This window comes from Podarcis bocagei (assembly GCF_964188305.1).
Source record: "Podarcis bocagei genome assembly, chromosome: 17".
Taxonomy (NCBI): Eukaryota; Metazoa; Chordata; class Lepidosauria; order Squamata; family Lacertidae; genus Podarcis; species Podarcis bocagei.
Window position 1 is genome coordinate 584,830 of NC_138143.1, and position 15,162 is coordinate 599,991.

At 44.5% G+C, this 15,162-nt stretch overlaps 1 protein-coding gene and 1 long non-coding RNA gene across 4 annotated transcripts in view; one reads left to right on the forward strand and one right to left on the reverse strand.

Annotated features, from left to right (window-relative positions):
• Positions 1–15,162, reverse strand: part of LOC308577293 (methyl-CpG-binding domain protein 1-like) — a 178,683-nt gene that overhangs the window by 12,408 nt on the left and 151,113 nt on the right. The window lies entirely within an intron of this gene.
• LOC308577359 overlaps positions 9,098–15,162 on the forward strand; it is a 207,657-nt gene continuing 201,592 nt past the window's right edge. Inside the window, exon 1 of one of the 2 annotated variants that reach the window (XR_014003606.1) lies at positions 9,098–15,055. This is a non-coding gene — a long non-coding RNA (uncharacterized lncRNA). The remainder of the gene's footprint in view (positions 15,056–15,162) is intronic. The other variant, XR_014003607.1, reaches the window with a different exon arrangement.

Here is a 15,162-nt window from a genome sequence, read left to right on the forward strand (position 1 = left end):
CTTTCTTAAAGTCAAGAAATTGAGTCCTAGTATGCTTGGCTGCTCCTTTCCGCTGTATAGTAAACTTCAGAAGAGCATGATCACTCGCGCCTAATGATCCTTCCACTTCTACCCCACTAACCAGGTCATCAACATTGGTTAGGACCAGATCTAAAATGGCTGTTCCTCTTGTTGCTTCTCCCACTTTCTGGACAATGAAGTTGTCTGCAAGGCCAGTGAGGAATCTGTTTGACCTTATGCTCTTGGCTGAGTTTGACATCCAACAAATATCCGGGTAATTGAAGTCCCCCATTACTACTATCTCCCTTCTTTTTGCATGCTTGGCCATCTGTTCCAGGAAGGCATCATCTATGTCCTCCGTTTGGCTTGGGGATCTATAGTATGTGGGATGTAAACACAGGAGCAGTCAATGACAACATTCCTAGAGTGTACATGTTAGAACATGGGGAGGGATGTCAGTCCAGCAAGCAGGTAAACTTCCTGGGGACGGACTTCCTCCGCATGTGACCAGAGGTGGGTGTGGCCTCACCTGTGCAGGTAATGACAAAAGCACAGGGCAGGCAGCCACTCTCTCTCTCCCATTTTCCTTCGATGAGGAAACATCTAAGGATGCTCTCTTGGCTCCCAGCCAAGAGAGGAGATAAGGACTATCTTGCTACAAGATAGATTCTGAATGTATGTAACCTTTTTAAGCTGTCTGCCTTCTGGGATCATATTGTGAACAGAACGTGAGTAAATTCTTTTATACTTTTATAAAGACTGTGTCGTGTCTTGTATTTTAAGAGGGAACAAAATGGGAAATTACCAGAGTAATTATTATAGAGGTTCTAGCGAACCTGTGCACACGTTACCGTTGCGAACTTAAAGGGGAATGTTTATAAACTCTGCTGATATTTTGGGAACTTGTTAGCACAAGTTGGATAAGGACATAATTAGTCAATATATCCTCTCCTGCACCCCAGAACATTCCCACATAGTAAACTCCCACAATGAGGTCACTGTTATTCTTCTCTCCCTTAATTTTGACCCAAATGCTCTCACTTTGGCTTTGAGGTTCTAAATCTTGGGTCTCTTCACAGGTATACACATCCCTGACATATAACGCCACTCCTCCTCCTTTCTTGTCTGGTCTGTTTCTCTGAAATAGATTGTATCCCTCAATTATTACATTCCAATCGTGGGACTTATCCCACCAGGTTTCAGTGATGCCTATTATGTCATATTTAGTTTGCTGTACCAAGAGCTCAAGCTCATCTTGTTTATTTCCCATGCTTTGCGCATTAGTGTACAGACATTGAAGTCCATTAATCATTCCCCCGTGTCTCTTATTTAAGGATTTTTTCCTCCCACCACTAGGTCTGCGTGCTGTTTGCTCCATTTGGTCTATGACATTTGGATGATCATCTTCATCAATTGATAGACTCCTACCTTCAGGAGCACTGTCAGTTTAAAGCCCTCCTGATGGGGTTTCTAAGATTTTTGGCAAAAACATTTCTCCCAACCATTGTGAGGTGTAGCCCATCGCTTGCCAGAAGTCCATCTTCAAGAAACTGCAGTCCGTGATCTAAGAATCCAAACCGTTCCTGTTTACACCATTTGCGAAGCCGCTGTACACTTCCACTATTTCTCTCTCTCTCCCTGGGCCACATCGTTCAACTGGGAGGACAGATGAGATGACAATTTGTGCATTTAATTGCTTCAATTTCCTGCCCAGAGCCTCGTAGTCTTTTTTGATCTTTTGAGCCTCGTAGTCTCTTTTGATTGGAGGCTATTGCTTGCAGTGTCATTGGTTCCCACATGAACCAAGAGGAAGGGATATTTGTCAGTGGGTTTTATGATTCCTTGCAGTCGTTCAGTTACTTAGCCCCGGGGAGACAGCACACCTCCCGAGACATCTTGTCAGGCCCACAGATCACTGCTTCTGTTCCCCTCAGTAGGGAATCCCCTATCACCACTACACGCCTCCTCTTAGGTTTGGTTGGGGTTCTTCTGTGAGCTGTCCGTTCCAAGGTCGCCTGCACATTCCCTGAGGACTGACTTTGCTGCTCGTCTTCATATACCTGATCGACTGTAACGAGGGAGAGATCCTCAAATGGAGTCTGCTCTTCATCTTCCATGCTAGGGGAGAGGACCTCAAAGCGATTGTGTATTTCTAAACAATCAGAGCGAACCCTGGGCCTCCTACTTCTTTGAGTCACGTTTCTCCATATATCTGGCTCCTGTGTTGGTGAACTAGCCTCCTTCTCAGGGGAGTCCCCTGTCTCCTCCTTGGTGGAGACTGTGTGCTCTGTTGCTTCCAAGAAGAGCTCCAGCTCTCTAATTCTTTGGAGCGTAGCTACACGTTCCTCCAGTTGCTGGACTTTGTCTTCTAAGAGGGCAATCAACATACAATTCCTGCAGGTAAAGTAGCCTGCAACCTTTGGCAAGATGGCAAACATTGCGCAGGAACCACAGGCGACTGCAGCTGTTCCCTCACCCTCCATCTTGAAAACGTGTTGTTGGGGGTGGCTACAGTGGTCCTCCATCTTTGCACAGGGAGAGCAGCTAATCAGCCACAAGAAACACACACACAAGAAAACTCTTTTGCTCCTCCTTCAGCTGCTGCCCTGCAAGAAGGTGGGGAGGATGCTTTGCCGGAGATTGAATGGTGTTAGACCTTCCCTGTCCTTTCTTGGGTCCCATAGTAGAGTTGAGCTGGCATTCATCTGTCTCAAGAAACAATGGAGGAGTGTACCTTTGAGGGTGAAGGCAAACAATAGTAAACTAGGCCTAAGAGAACAGCATAAAGGTAAAGGGACCCCTGACCATAGGTCCAGTCGTGGCCGACTCTGGGGTTGCGGTGCTCAGTTCACTTTATTAGCTGAGGGAGCTGGTGTACAGCTTCCGGGTCAGCATGACTAAGCCGCTTCTGGCACAGAAACGCTGTTTACCTTCCCGCCGGAGCAGTGCCTATTTATCTACTTGCACTTTGACATGCTTTCGAACTTGCCCAAGCAAAGCAGCAACCATGCCTCAATGCAACTAAGCACTGGACACCCGTGTTGGTAAAATGCCCTGGTCAAATACCATTCCTCAACCACAACCACCAAAGCAAGCTCCAACAAGTTGTGAGGGTATCTCCTAAGTAAAGATCTGAAACAAATCCCAAACAAACATAAGGGGATTATCCAAAAGGTCAGGAAAATTGCTAAGGAAGCCTGATGAAGAGGATACTAGACAGTTGGGGGGGAGACCATATATTATGATTGGCTATGAATCTACAAGCACATTTTGTTCAGCAAAATTAAGACCATGCAATGCAAGAGGTCTGAATCTTCCAGTGAAACAAAAGGAATGGTTGAAATCTAGAAATAGCACTGAAGAATTGCAAAGGAGCAACTGTTAAATTCACAATGCTATCATTAAAATCATGCCAGTAGTTCATTTTCCCATAAAGTCACAAAACAAACTCTGAGAAGTCCTCATAACGAAGAGTGATTAATTGTGAAGAATTATATGTGACTTATAGGGACACTTTGAAACCATCAGCAATAATGCAATGATTCAATGTGAGCTGTGTGAACCAACCACAAGATTCAGTTCAGACCCTGAATCAGCCCTTTAGAAAGCAGCCCACCTCCATACAAGACACTTGTACACTGCCTGGTTCACTCCATTCACTACTGTGACATTTTAACATAACTATAACTTTCCCTCCTTGATAGTAGTGGATGAAATTTGCAGGCAGAATAAGCCTCCATTGCAAATTACAAGCTAATAGATTCAGAGACTTCTGCACAGGACACCCCTAAAGTTTATTGTATTTTTTTTCTTAAGGGAACCTCTATAACTTTTTGTTTTGTGGCAGAATTGAATCTGAGAGTAAGGGCTCACACTTTCTGAGGCCATGTATCCTTCCAAATATCAGAATGATAGTAAAGTGATTTTCCTGCTAGGGTGGCCTTTACAGTTTTCAGGTTTACTTCATTTCCCCACCTCCATTATTTGGAAATTTAAAAATGTCTATAACAACTTTTCCCTTTTGACAGAAGTAGATGAAATATGCTCCTCCAGAATAGGTAAAGCTTTGTCAAATTACACTTTATAGGTGAAATCAGGTTCAGCTGCTGCTATTTACATTTCAAAAATAATGCATGTTAAATGTTGGTAGAACAATCCTATGGTGGGCAGAAAGAGGAATCGGTGGCATAAACAGGCCTGCATCAGCCAGGGCAGGACTTGGGTACACCAACTTTCAGGCTTACATATATTCCCACCCTTGGATCCTACAGGTACAAAGCCTCTCTCATCGCACTCTGAACATGCTTTTCATCCCACCCAGCAAAGTGCCAACAGATAAGGACAGATGGATATGGAAACTTCTGCTCTAGGACTGATGTATTTTGTATGTTTGGGGCATGTTGCGGGGAACTTCTCCCAACACACCTCTTCCCCATGGATGACAGAGGAAGAAGTCCTACAGAAGTTTCCACAACCACAATGAAGGATGAGGGGGTGGGTGTCCTTCACCTCTGGTGGGCCTCCCTCTCCACTGCAGCAGATGAATCTATGGCCCTTTAGCTGTTGTTAGACTACAACTCCCATTGCCGTCTGCAAGCATTGTAAAAGGTTACAGAGTGTGGGAGTTGTAATCCAACAATTACTCCCCATAGCTTAGCCCTCAGGGAGGAAAGTCTGCAATGCCCTATGGCCTTAGGACACATTTGCAGCAGGGAACTTCCCAGAATCACCTTGTAGTAAGAGTGCTCTGAGTTAAAAGATGCACATGGCAAAATATAAGTGACCTCAAATAATGAATGGGTTCTTTCTTTGATGCAACAGCAATAAGTCAGTCTCTAATAGCCTGGACAGTCTGTATGCAGAAGAGCTGATATTTCCTGATTTATTCGATTCTCAGAACGAAGGAAGGCCAAGCAAGTTCATTGTGTAGAGAGCCACATCATGAAGGTTCCTGTCCTTTGCCTGCTTACAATGCTGGAGTGGTTATAAAATTTCTAGTCTCTCCCCAATGGCAATTTGGGCCCTCCTCCAAAGAGAGCTACTCTAAAGAAAGCACAAACAAAAATTACTCAATTTTACATGAATAAGGAAAATGAGGCGGCGGCTAAGAAACAGCAGGAGCCAGATACTATTATTGACCTTATATGGCCTCTCAGCAGCTATGGTGAAGAGCAGAACAACCAGAAAGAGGTTTTGGGCCCAGCCAGCTCAACTCCTGAGTCATCTCTTGCATTGAGCACAAGTAACTCAAGGACTCAAGGCTAAACAAGTGGAGGAACTAATGTTAAAGCAAATTTCATCAGGAGCAAGTATAAAAGAGTCCTACTTCCAACTTTTTGAAACAAATGAGGAGGGATTATCAGTCACTGGGTGGCTTGTACTACTAACATTGAACATTGAACACATAAAATCATTTTTGGCTGACTATAATAAAATTCTTACCATCTTGATAGGTACTTGTAGCAATACAAAAAACCAACAGGCTACTATTCTAAGCATTTATGCACCAACACTGGATGCCGATGAAGACATTAAAGAATTTTTTTACTCTCAGTTGGATACCATCCTATCAGAGACACCTGAGGATAAAATTACCCTCCTGGGTGATTTTGATGCAAGAGTTGAATGAGATTTCGATTGTGACCTGCAACTATTGGGAAAGAAGGAACTGGCAACAGCAACCAGAACAGAATCTTACTTTTTACTATATGTGCAGCGCACAACTTTGTTATTACCAACACACACTTTCAACAAAAAAAATTAAAACATCATGGAGGCATCCTCGGTCAAACCACTGGCACCTCTTAGACTATGTCCGAGCAGAAGATAGCTGTGATGTACTCCTTACAAGTGCCAATGACTGCTGGACAGATCACCGATTAATACGCTCCATGATGGCTATAAAGATTATACCTCAACACAGGCTTCAAGGCACAAAATGAACACTCAATATCCTATTAAGCAGGGACTGCTACCAAATGACTCTTAAGTTCCCTGATAACATCAAGGAACACTGGACCAAGCTAAAAACATCCATTATTACAGCCTGTGAACAAACTATTAGATACCAAACCAAGAAACACCAGGACTAGTTTTATGAGAAAGACAGTGAGATTGAATGCATCATTGACAAGAAAAGGAAGGCCTTTCAGATATTACAAAGATTGAAATAATAATAATAATAATAATAATAATAATAATAATAATAATAATAATGATGATGATGATGATGATTTATTTATTTATACACCGCGCATCTGGCTAGGTTTCCCCAGCCACTCTGTGTGGCTTCCAACAAAAGATTAAAATAAAATAATAACTGCACCACTAAGAAAAAAACCTATGCCAACACCAAGGCCGAGGTTCAAAGAAGAACCAGAGAACAAAAGAACACCTGGTGGATAAAAAAAGCTCAAGAGACCAGCACTTAGCTGGCACTCAGGATGCACAGAGTTTCTTTAAAGCCACAAGAACCATCTATGGGCCAATAAATCATGGCATATGCCCCCTATGCTCAACAGATGGTACCACACTTCTAAAAGATAAAAAAGCTATTGCATTGCGCTGGAAGAAACATTACCAGCATCTCCTTAAGCGCAACTCCCCAGTAGCTGCTGAGATCGTCTCACAAATCCCGCAAAAACAAATTAGAGATGAGCTTGCAGTGTCTCCAAATCTTGGAGAGTTGTGTACAGCTATTAACCAAATGAAAAACAACAAAGCCAGCGAACCTGATGGGATACCTGTTGAAGTCTTCAAAGTGGGTGGAATTGAACTTATACAACAACTTCACAAGCTCATCGAAAACATATGGGAGATTGAGGAGATCCCAGCAGACTTTAGGGATGCCAAAATTATCATGATCATGAAAAAGGTGACAGAACGGATTGCAGAAACTATTGAGGCATCTCTTTATTAGCTGCGGCTGGCAAAATTATTGCAAGGATCTTAGCAAACTGTCTCTTAACAATATCCGAGGTGACCCTTCCTGAATCCCAAAATGGTTTTTGGCCTTCTAGGGGGACAGTGGACAAGATTTTCACCTCTTGACAGCTTCAAGAAAAATGCAGAGAGCAAAACCAACCCTGTATATGGCATTTATTGACCTGACTAAAGCCTTCAACACTGTAAATTGCAATACCCTATGGACTGTCCTTGTGAAAATTGGCTGCCCAGATAAATTTGTGAACATCATTTGGCACCTTCATGATAATATGACAGCAACAACTGCAGATAGCAATGGCTTTCAAAGTGAACCATTCACAGCGGGATCAGAAGTTAAACAGGGTTGTGTTATCGCTTCAACTCTATTCATTATTTTCATTGCCATGATCCTACATTTTGTCAAAGGGAAACTCCCCACCGGGGTAGAAATGATATACATGATATACAGTGGTACCTCGGTTTTCAAACAGCTTAGTATACAAACTACTTATAACCCGAATGCTTCAAACCCTGAAGTGAGTGTCCTGGTTATCGAACTTTTTTTGGAATCCAAAGGTACTCTGTTCGGAGGGTGCACTTACGTTTTGAGTGCCACACTTCCATTGCCTGCTCACTTGCCACCAGACCTGGGCTTCCCTTACTCAGCACCGGCTGTGCCAGCCACTGGCGACACCCGGAAGTGGAGAAGAGGAGCGTGGATGCTGCAGCCACAGCAGCGGCAGAGTGAACCAGCGGCGGGGAGCAGCAGCAACATCCTTTGCCTGCGCAGCATGGCCTTCCCTCGCTCAGTGACGGCCGCAGCAGGACATCTGGAAGTGGAGAAGCACTGTTCTGCAGCGGCCGGCGCCAAGCGAGGGAAGGCCGTGCCAAGGCAGCAACCACTCCCTTCTTCAGTACTGGGTGACACCTGCAGCCACCGCTCTGGGCCCCAGAGCAATGGCAAACAGCTCGCCCCCAGAAGTGACTGCCACGGCATCCCCTCACAGGGCACAAGACGGCGTGGGCAGGATGCTGGTGTTCATCGCTGCAGTAAGAGTTCTTCAGTGAGGAGAACACACTCAAGTGGAGGGCGCTGCTTGTGCTCTGAAGAAGGTGAGGAATGTTTGTGGGGAAGAGATCAAGAAAGGCTGGCCTGGGGGGCGGGGAGAGAAGCTGACTGGCTCCTCAGAGAGAGAACTTTTGCCTTCATAGAATAGACTCATAGAATCATAGAGTTGGAAGAGACCACAAGGGCCATCGAGTCCAACCCCCTGCCAAGCAGGAAACACCATCAGAGCACTCCTGACATATGGTTGTCAAGCCTCTGCTTAAAGACCTCCAAAGTAGGAGACTCCACCACACTCCTTGGCAGCAAATTCCACTGTCAAACAGCTCTTACTGTCAGGAAGTTCTTCCTAATGTTTAGGTGGAATCTTCTTTCTTGTAGTTTGGATCCATTGCTCCGTGTCCGCTTCTCTGGAGCAGCAGAAAACAACCTTTCTCCCTCCTCTATGTGACATCCTTTTATATATTTGAACATGGCTATCATATCACCCCTTAACCTCCTCTTCTCCAGGCTAAACATGCCCAGCTCCCTTAACCGTTCCTCATAAGGCATCGTTTCCAGGCCTTTGACCATTTTGGTTGCCCTCCTCTGGACACGTTCCAGTTTGTCAGTGTCCTTCTTGAATTGTGGTGCCCAGAACTGGACACAGTACTCCAGGTGAGGTCTGACCAGAGCAGAATACAGTGGCACTATTACTTCCCTTGATCTAGACGCTATACTCCTATTGATGCAGCCCAGAATTGCATTGGCTTTTTTAGCTGCCGCGTCACACTGCTGGCTCATGTCAAGTTTGTGGTCAACCAAGACTCCTAGATCCTTTTCACATGTACTGCTCTCAAGCCAGGTGTCACCCATCTTGTATTTGTGCCTCTCATTTTTTTTGCCCAAGTGCAATACTTTACATTTCTCCCTGTTAAAATTCATCTTGTTTGTTTTGGCCCAGTTCTCTAATCTGTCAAGGTCATTTTGAAGTGTGATCCTGTCCTCTGGGGTGTTAGCCACCCCTCCCAGTTAAGGTTAAGGGGTGATAGCCATGTTCAAATATATAAAAGGATGTCACATAGAGGAGGGAGAAAGGTTGTTTTCTGCTGCTCCAGAGAAGCGGACATGGAGCAATGGATCCAAACTACAAGAAAGAAGATTCCACCTAAACATTAGGAAGAACCTCCTGACAGTAAGAGCTGTTCGACAGTGGAATTTGCTGCCAAGGAGTGTGGTGGAGTCTCCTTCTTTGGAGTTCTTTAAGCAGAGGCTTGACAACCATATGTCAGGAGTGCTCTGATGGTGTTTCCTGCTTGGCAGGGGGTTGGACTCGATGGCCCTTGTGGTCTATTCCAACTCTATGATTCTATGAAAGACCCTCTCAAGGCAAATCTTAAAAAATGCAGCATAAACACCAACAATTGGGAAACACTGGTCTGCGAGTGATCTAGCTGGAGAACAGCCTTTACCAAAGGTGTTATGGGCTTTGAAGACACTGGAACTCAGGACGAAAGGGAGAAATGTTCTAAGAGAAAGGTACGTTTGGCAAACTCTCACCATGATCAACTCCCGTCCAGAAAACTATGTCCCCACTGTGGAAGGACGTGTGGATCCAGAATTATTTGACCTGGAGGTGATCTTGTGTACACTATTTTAGAGTCTGATTCCGAACCATATAGCATATAAACACCCCACAAAATCTCTTATCCCAGACAGTGAAAACTGAGCTGGAAAAAGAACATGACATAACAAACATTGTGTGGTATGCACAAATGATTCCAGTTATCAAGAAAAACATGGAAATACATATTTGTGTCACCAAAGCTTTTAAGCATCCACACAGTTAGTTTTGTTACATTTATTTATGGGGGGGGGACCTGCAAAGTGGGGTCTGGAACAGACACCCTTGGATGTGTCAGCTCCATCCACAGTAGCCAAACACTGGAAGGATATGAAGGGAGGGACAGTCGATCACTGGCATCACAAAGTTTCATTTGTTGCCTTCCTTAGTTGAAGGGTTGACCTAAAGGAACCTCAGCAAAGTATGAGTCCAAGGACAAGGCAAAAGAAAGAACTAATAATATGGTGAGGAAGAGAAGGGTCTAGACTGGAGGTAGAGCATTAAGCAATGAAGGATGCTGGCCAGAAGCCAGAGCAGCTGGTGGAAGCGATTCTAACTAGGCAATGAGAGAAAAAGGAGGGCTTTGCCGAAACAATGAGTGGCAGAAGCTAAAGAAAGGGGGAGAACAAGGGGAGAAAGAGGGAGCAGAACATATTCTGGAATTCTCTGCAGTTGGGAGGCTAACATGGCACATCATCGGGTGTCCCATAAAGCTAGGGAGTTTAGTTTAGTGGATTCCATCTAGGAGAGGCAGAGGAAAGAAAGATGCATGGCTGCAACTTCATACAGCCCCTACCTCGGTGCTTGCCTAGCCCTGCCCTGTTTGTTGTCATTTGAAGACATGCAGAACTATCCCAGAGTTTTGGGTCATCAGAGCCATTGTTTGTGCCCATTGGGCTGGTTCTCTCCCCAGCAGAGTTGGCTGCCTCCATGAGGCAACAACAAAACCTTGGCTGAACAATCCTTGTTCCGGGATTCTTCCTCTTAACCCAAGAGTGCCCAAAGCTGCTATCCCCAAGGCTTAAGGTCCCTCTGTTCAGACATACAAGCCCTATATGCCAGGCCTTCTCTCCCCACCGCTTCTCCTTTCTGTAGAACCATTCTGCCCTTAAGCTCTCTCCCTTCTTCCCTCTCAAGAGAATTTCTTTCCATCCTTCAATCGGGGAATTATCAATCCATAGTTAATGTCTCAAAGAGAAATTCAGCAGACAAAGCAGGGATGAGGAACCTGTAGTGCCCTCCAGATGTGGTTGGACTCCCATCAGCCCCAGTGATTCTGCATTCAGGTTGCAGTCCACCAATATCCAGAGGTCCACAGGTTTCCCATCCCTGCCTTAAAGGTCTCCATGGTTTGCCTGTTCCCCATCCTCAGGCTCAAGCCTCTCTAGAAGCTCTGTCCTCTGATCCTCCCATTGCCCACTCTCCATCTATTAACTGTAGTTAAAAGATGAGGATTGTTACACCTGCGACAAAACCCTGATGGCTCCTGGGTTTAGTATTTTACCAAAAACAAGTATTGTACAAGAGAGGTAAGAAGTTGTACACATTACATCACAATCTGTCAGGGGGGGAATTGCTGCACTTTGTACCAGTGAAAGAGGCTGGCATAAGACACTGCACTTTCTCAGGCAAAGTACATGCACCCAAGACTGAAAATTCCAAATTCATCTCCCCTACAACTAAACAACAACAACAACCACCCCAGTTTATAAAGTGCCACCATTTGCTGCTGTTGCATGACACTCCAGATCATCTCCCTGAGCCAACTGCCTCACTCTGTTTAATCGCAGGGCCAGCCAGGATGTGTCAATATGGACAGAAATCCTCATTCTATGTAACACAGTGATCTTTGAGGGGGTTTTCCTTTGATTTCATTTCTTCAGCACCTGGGAATGAAACCTGAGCTGGAAACCCAGGACAAGGGGAAGTGTGGTTTCTTACCCTTTTCCTCCACTGAAAATCAGCTCTCTCAACTGCTTTGACTCCCTCCAAGGAAATACATATCTTTACTGAGCAAAATAAAAATGGCAAATGTGTTACACATAGGTATGGATGAATCTGTCAGTTTTGCTTTCTCCCTATTTCTGTTTTTTCCAATCTGAAGTTCAGTTCTCCATGTTTCTGTATAGGTTTGTTTGTTTGTTTGTTAAAGTCCATGTGGAAATACCTCAGCATTTTAATGCAAAGTTCTCTTTATATATACTTGTATACAATTTTGCCTAATGTACACATTTTTGCAGAGCAATATCCCCAATATAATGTATTTTATATATTATGTGCATGAATATATGCATTTTGTAAACACTTTAGTGTAAATTTTGAAAGGTGGCTGTGTTTCAGTGTGTGTATTGTTTTAGAAAGTAAAACTTTGGTAGGTTCACCTTTAAATGTGAATGGAATTGGTTTTTTCTCTCATCCTTCACTATGCATCAACTCATAAGAAAGCCTTCTGGATTTTGGGATGCTAACTATGAAATGCTCTCCTCATGGGCTTCCCAATGCAGATCCAGATGCTGCTGACTTTGATGGCTAAAAACATATGCCTTGACGAAAGCTTTTGGCTAACTGGAGATGGGAATTGAGTGCCCTGCCCTCACTGATGTGATGATTTTTTGTCAATTTGCTGTATTTTGATGTTTTTCTGTTTGATTTTAATGTCATTTTGGTTTGGCAATATTATATTGTCTACGCTGTTTTATTGTAACATGCATCAGTCTGTAGTCAATGTAGCTTGTGGGATCAAATCAACCCCGGGGTAATGGCACCTCAAAGGAACTTGAGCAGCAGCTCCAGCCAATTAGGACATGGCTTGAGTGGAGATCCCCACCCTATATGCTGGCACACTCTTGGGAGCGAGATTATTCTGTGCAGAACAGTCAGGGCATATGGTGCCCTTTATCTTTGCACAGAAGGGAGGGTCTCTGCAACCTTGCCTTTTCTTGCGGGACAAGCTCCACCTGCCAACATACAGCATACCTGTTAAAGAGGCTAGGACCTGTGTCGTAAACAGATGCTGAAGCTATGCAAGAAACTTGGGGGGATTCATACTTGGCCATGCATTTTAGTTTGCTGTCCTAATATAGACTTTAGCAGCTTATTCTACTTTAGGCCTTTTATCTCTTTAACAGTTGCACAAGGCAGAGATGTTTGGCAAGTGTTGGGTTTTCAAGCCCCAGCAGCAGTGTGAGTGACATGACAATTAACACTTGCTACAATCTCCCTCTACAAGGTACAAGGTCCAGTAGGACTAATGCTCAATGGGTTGGCCAGTGTTGGGATTGCCTTACATGACAATCACTTGGGGCTGTTTAGCAGAGAAGCACTGATGCATTGGACTGTGTGAGTTTTGACAGAGTGGATGTGTGTTCTAGGACTCAGTGATTGGAACTTGCCATTTCCAGGGGTTGAGGTGACACTAGCATTTAGCCTATTCCATCAAGAGTCTATTGGGCAGCTCCTCCTCTGCCTTGCAGGGTATAAAGGACTGTGTTGTACTTGCATAGCTGCCACTGTCAAGATGATGACACCCAGCTTGGCTCTTCTCTTCCTTGGCATCATAGTGGCCAAGAATGATGCCATCATCATGGAGAGATGCAAACTGGCAGCCATCCTGAGGGACGAGGGCATGGAAGGCTTTGCGGGCACCAGAATAGAAGAGTGTGAGTGTCCCTTGTATTGTTCTGTGTGTGCATGGGTGCACGCAGGAATGTAGAGTTGTGGGTGGGGAGGGGGCAGAAATTTGGTTGGGTTCACATTATAATGAGAACTCATACTTCACTTGCACTTTCCCCAAACATGTGAACCAAATAGCAGCCAGCCTGAGAAATTTGCACTTCTCCAAATTTTGCATTGCAGTTCTACAACTGACAAATGAGTACAAAATAGCTTATGTTGGGGAAAGTGAGCCTAAAAATGTGTATATACATGAAAATAAATTAGCCAAGGTTGCTTATAAAATGTGCTTATTAGGAGAAATGTGCTCTAAAATGCTGGTGATTCTTCAGGGTTTATTTAAGTGAATGAAGACGTAGAAATCTGGTAAACTGAACTGTAGATTGGAAAAAATGATAAATCAGTAGATTCACCCATCCCTGATCAGTAGCCCCTGCAGTCCAATATTGCCTGGCTGGACCATCCAGTCAGCATCCTCTTCTCACAGTGGCCAACCTGATGCCTGGGAAACCTGAAAGCAGGACCCAGGGACAAGACCACCACTCTCCCCTCCTGTGGTTCCCAGCATTCAGAAGCACCGCTGCCTAGGACTGTGACGTGAAGCCACAAGGCTGCCTAGCCGCCCTTGGGATCTCTTTCCGCCTTCACACATTCGTCTATTCCTCTTTTAAAGCCATGTCAGCTGGTGGCCATCATGCTTCCTGGGGGAGCGAGTTCAAAATTATAGCTATGTGCTGTGTGAAGTACTTTTTTTAAAAAAATCTGTCCTGAATCTTCCAACATTCAGCTTCACTGGATGACCACGACTTCTAGTGTTGGGGGAGACGGGACCTTTCTCTATCCACTTTCTTTGTGTCATGCAGATTTTAACTACATTTGACATGGTTCTCCCCTCTCCGTGATATCCTCACAACCACCCTGTGAGGTAGGTTAAGCTGAGAGACTGTGGCTAGCCTAAAGTCACCCAGTGATGATTGTGGATGAGTGATGATTTGAACTCTTGTCACCCAACTCAAGAACTATATGCCAGTTTCATATCATGAGTAAGAATTTCATCTATTTCTATACAGTGTTTACTTCCCTTTAGGCTACCCAAAATTATTATCCAGGGGCAGCTGCCTAATCCCCTCATCCCTTCCATTACCCTTCCTTAACCCTATACATTTGTAATATTTGTCAATTGATTTTCAAAACAGCAGCCTTTTAAATAACTCATCAATCTGTAAGAGCCTATCTTAAATGCTACGTCTGGGACCCGCTCCAGTTCTGTACAATAAGGAATCCAAAGTTGAGATGTTTTACCTGCCTCAGGTGAACTTTAATCTGTTTGCTCCTGCCTCTAGGGATTTGTTTGGTGTCTCACACAAGTGGCTTCAACACATCAGCCCTTAACGTGGGGCCAACGGCCAGCAATTATGGGATCTTCTTACTCAGTGGAAGGTGGTGGTGCAGAGATGCCAAGACCCTGGACACACGCAACCATTGTAACTTGAGTTGTGGTGGTAAGAAGTTATATCCTTACAACCTCAATCCACTTTTTGTGGGCTTGTGGCTTCTGGATGAAATATAGCCAGTGCTGGAGATTGGTGAGGGAGCAGAGCTGCCCCAGACTTGTCAAGGGGCCCACTAGTGAAGTTCCCATATTGACTCTACTTGTTGATGGGCCCAATGCCAAGGAAGAAGAGCTCCAGAGATCCTTTGCAATGGTGCAGGAAATCCTGGAGCACCCCGCCAACCTTGCCCATGCATAGCAGCTCACATACAATGTCCATGCCTCTGAAAAGATTCCAGTTGCAGATAGGTAGCCGTGTTGGTCTGCCATAGTCAAAATAAAAAAATTCCTTCCAGTAGCACCTTAAAGACCAACTAAGTTAGTTCTTGAGCTTTCGTGTCCATG